Below are 4897 nucleotides of genomic sequence, written 5' to 3'. Positions count from 1 at the left end.
CACACACGGACGGAACCCATTTCTATATCCCCCGCCATCTTCATTGGGGCGGGGGATAATAAAAATCTTAGAGAGGAAAGGCTCCAGTTTATCCCCATTTGCAAGCGTTGCAGCGGTTTGCACTGTGGTGTAAGCTTCAAGTCAATACAAGATTATTCAATTGCAGCTGGCACCAGGGTATTTCGCAGGTGCATCTGAGCAGCGATCCCAAATTTAATGCACAAGGCTTTTAATTGTCATCAGCAACATATGCTGATAAACATTTATAAACCTTGTTGCACAAGTTTCTCGTATTGTCAGTTTAACATAAGAACAATGTTACTTCTAATCTCGTCTTGCTTTGTAATGGTAATATTGGCACAAGTGATAATTGCATGTTGTAACTGAACCTTAACTATATCATATTATACTATATATTCCATATATCCACCATATAACTAAATTGGTATTCATTTACTAATGGTGTTTGCAAAGTTATGTTTATTAAATCGAAACTTCTTTTTTTTAATGGCATCAAGAACCTATGTGATAGATTGATCCAGGCCCAGTTGTGGTAACCAAACAGTTTGTTATTAGAACATGTGCCACACTTTACACATGTGACTTTTGTCACATGTTGACCTACCACCATGTTTCATAATGTGTTACAAACCTCAGGGATGAGTAAATAAAACACTTTTTAATCAAATATTGGACACAATGTCCATAATGGTTACTGTTGGCCCTATAACTATAACCAATAATGCAATAACCGTCACTGCAGGAAGAGATCCAGGTAACTACATAGATAACAGTATGACGTTCCTATTCACTAGCATGCTCTTCTGGGTATTATGGACTGAACTGTGACCAATCCTGTGCTGCACGCAATTGCAAGTCGGACTCCAGCTGTGACGTCATAGGAGGACTGTGTGTTGGTGGATGTGCGGCTGGATATCAGGGAACAGACTGTACTCAAGGTAATGTTTATTCAAATTGGATGTAATTGACCTTATGAATAATGACATGTGTTTTTAATTGACACTGCAGGAAGAGATCCAGGTGATTGTGTATATAACAATATGACGTTCCTATTTACTAGCATGCTCTTCTGGGTATTATGGATCAAACTGTGACCAATCCTGTGCTGCACATCACTGCAAGTCGGACTCAAGCTGTGACGTCATTGGAGGATTGTGTGTTGGTGGATGTGCGGCTGGATATCAGGGAACAGAGTGTACTCAACGTAATGTTTATTCAAATTAGATTTAATTGATTTAATAAATAATCTGTGTTAATAGTTAATTCATTTTGTGTCGCTCTCTGCCATCATTTATGGTGTATATGTGTGAATGCCTATGTAATAAACTAAACTTGCCGTCAATATATTGTGTACATTATGTCACTTTCTTACTCAGATATGCGGATTAATTTTTTTTATAGCAATATTTCATCTATATCACGGTGCTTAGTAAATCATACCAGACAATCCAGTGATTAAGATCAAGAGCACCGATATAAGCAATGGGGATGTGATGACATGCATCATTAGCGAGTCTGACGACCCGATCCTATTAGTCACCTCTATCGTAACATGTCATAACACATCATACATAATATTTGTCTCAGCTCATACAGATTATTTTTGAAAATGTGTATCAATTGCCCAAGTCACTTGGTTCTGTCACGTGTCAGCCGTGGTTGAGCCCGGGTGGCAACAAATGTCATTAATTTCAGTGTACAAAACAAAAATATGGTAGCTCTCTGTACATGAATTGAAACGTTGGTTCAATATAATGTAATGTCCCAGGATTGTTCTAAATGTCAATAAAATGAAATTCGGTGAAAGTTTGTGCACAGTCGAATACTTCACATCGGGAATTGATAACATTTATTAGAGGTTAATGTGAACTAGGTTCCATGAGTGATGCATACGCACTGTTAGACGACCTTCAGCAAAGGTCCGGAGTTCTGATGTGTAGGCATCTTCCCGAGGCAAGTGAGTTAACTGACAATAACAGTTCAGTTACCACCCTTGCCAAACAAGGCTGGTATTATGGAGTTAGAATTTGGCTGGACTAACGAGTCCATGCATATTCCAATCAAAATAGCGCACCGAAATCGAAATCCGGTTCATAAAGTGTCATGCAGATCAGTCGAATGCAGCATTTGCAAGAGCATGTGCACAGCTAACTCGTTGTCAACAGATATTTTCTTAATCTTTTCATGTTTTTAATCAAGGTGCTCACGTGATTTGATGCGCTTCGCGATGTAAGACTTGTTTTATCACAATATAGATCTTGATTATCGATCAGATCGTCTTGACTGGGCGTCACCGTTTTGTTTGAAGCAAATGCAAGTGACACGAGAGGTTGAATCTGATTGGTCAGTAGGAGAGGCATAGAAAGGACACCCGCAATAGCCACTGGTGGCGCTACGATCGAGCCCAGGAATTCCATCCCCTGGACTTTTAAACTCAGTAAACCCCCTTGCCTCGGAAAGATGATGTGTTGATGGCACTTGCTGTAGAATAACAAGTTTTGAATAACGGACGACACAGATTCCATGAGGCGCAAATTCCAAATTAACGGTGATAATTATATGAATGGATCGCTAGAAATCAGCGATGAAACCAGGTGTTTACGCAATGGGTACCCGTAGCAGTTTGGAGTCCCACAGACTGGCAGTATGTCTTCAAAATTGTATTGTCTAAATGATAAAAACTGTTGTATGTGCTATTGATTTCATCTAGTACCAAGTAGTCCAGAAGCCACAGATTGTAGGTCGTAACGAAAAGACCACCAGGCTACTTCACGCTTAAATAACTGATAAAAAGTCCGAAACTACTTACTTGGAAAATTACAAAACAGCCGTGCCATTCCATTCATCACCTAGATAGTAGTGAGTGAGTGAGTATGGTTTTACGCCGCTTTTAGCAATTGTCCAGCAACATCACGGGGGGGACACCAGAAATTGGCTTCACACATTGTATCCATGTCGGGAATCGAACCCGGGTCTTCAGCGCTTTAACCACTAGGCTACCCGACCGTCTCTCCTAGACAGTAGATACCTTGTCTCATATTTTGCATCCCATAACCGGTCATGACACCGCATACATTTGAATATGACAGTCCTATATACCAGCATGCGCCCCTGAGTATTATGGAGCTGACTGTTGCCAACTCTTCGCTAACCGCCATTTCAAAATGGACTCTAGCTGTCATGACAAGATACAAGGGCAGTGTGTCGGTGGATGTGCGGCGGGGTATCAGGGAACAGATAGTCCTGTCACCATGTATTGATGACGTTTGATCTCTGCACATCTATCATCAAACACACGTCCCATGCTATTGTATGTTGTCATGTGCTGATTTCATATTTATTAAAAAAAAATGTTAAATACCGGATTAAAGTGACTTTGTATCTTATCCAGTATCTCCTGTTACAATCGGCGTCATTGGGGGAGCAGTAGGAATTGCTGTAATATTGCTGATTGGTGGGCTGATGATATGTCTGCTGAAGGCTGGAAGGTAACTCCTTCATTACTTAGTTTTGTATGATATTAAATAACAGATTATTGACATTGTTTTCTTTGTTTGTGGAACAAAAATTACAAGCATCTACACGTACAATAGGCATGTATCATACTTCTACCCCAATTCTTTGTTTTAGACTGAAATTGATTCCCACAACTACCACAGACCCTCAAGAGTTGAGAAAGACGGACACGCCCAACACTGGAGAGATGTCTATTCATGTGCCCACTTCCGATGTTAATGGTCAAGACTATACAACATTGAATGAACTCACCAGGGAGGACAAGTCACTGTACGATGTTATTCAGAACGAAAACAATCAAATCTAAGAAAAGATGTACGCATCATTGTCTCGGATAGTGCAACATTTAAATATATATCTTTAGGATTACTTCATTGGTATCCATATGCATTAGAAAGCAAAGTACCAATGTCAAATAGAAAATGTCAAATTGCAGTGCTGATGCCAGCTGCTGAAATGTCTGAACCCCCTTTGTGAATATCGGATGTGCCTTTGAAAAATAAGTAATAGTTCTCTCTCACTCAAATTACAAGTTTTGCATATATCAAGCTGAATATCTAGTTATGGCCTTTGGCCGTCGTATGTAAAAAAGGTATTCAACAAAAGCGCGGTATTCCAGCTGATGGTGACACTATCCAGGGACCTGTTGAGCTTTGCCCGAAGGAAACGTGTGATTATACGGAAATAGTATGATAATAAATTGTGGCAGATAAAATATTTAGGTTGTCCACATAACGTCCCTTTCAAAGATCCTGGATAAATCAAATAACACTAATCATGTGCTGTAATCAGGAGGCATCTGAAGGAAAACATATATTATTATTGATCATTATTGTGAATTTTATGGATTTCCCTCCAAGTCCCTTTGAGTCCGTTATATCCGTAAAAGTAAATAAGTTGTGTTTCAAATCTAAATTCGATTTGACAGTAAAATATGGTTGAGGCAGCATTAATATCAAATCGATGCTTACTGCCTGTTATAACCCTAGTCTCTCTCACACACCCGAGTCATCCGCGTTATTAAGTTGTTGCAATGGTCCAGAAAATATGTGAAGGTTTATATATATTCTAAATATGTTTCATGTTACTGTGTTCTTGTTTTTTTTAGCACAATTATGGCTGATAAACAACTTTGGATAAAAATTAAATGTAGATGGCGTTTGTTGTATTGATCTATACGCAAACATTTGCTATAATTGAGGATTATGTTTGTTATTCAACGCCGCGCTCTGCAATATTGCAGCTATATGGCTACGTTCTGTAAATAATCGAGCCGGGCCATCCAGTGATTGATACCATTAGTGTCGCCTTTTTCAACAGCCATTGTCGCCTTATAATTGAAGAACATAGCAGTGTTTAG

The 4897-nt window shown here is 39.2% G+C and overlaps 1 long non-coding RNA gene across 1 annotated transcript; it reads left to right on the top strand.

The window, feature by feature from the left end:
* The first annotated feature begins 906 nt into the window (after positions 1 to 906).
* Positions 907 to 4276, top strand: LOC124124955. The gene is made up of 3 exons (XR_006859578.2): positions 907 to 959; positions 3413 to 3509; positions 3652 to 4276. It is a non-coding gene; the product is annotated as an uncharacterized LOC124124955 (long non-coding RNA).
* The last annotated feature ends 621 nt before the right edge of the window (positions 4277 to 4897 follow it).

The sequence above is a fragment of the Haliotis rufescens genome, unplaced genomic scaffold, assembly GCF_023055435.1.
Source record: "Haliotis rufescens isolate VD_foot unplaced genomic scaffold, xgHalRufe1.0.p SCAF_2, whole genome shotgun sequence".
Taxonomy (NCBI): Eukaryota; Metazoa; Mollusca; class Gastropoda; order Lepetellida; family Haliotidae; genus Haliotis; species Haliotis rufescens.
Note: the sequence above shows the minus strand (reverse complement) of the source record. Positions and strands in the feature narration are given on the sequence as shown.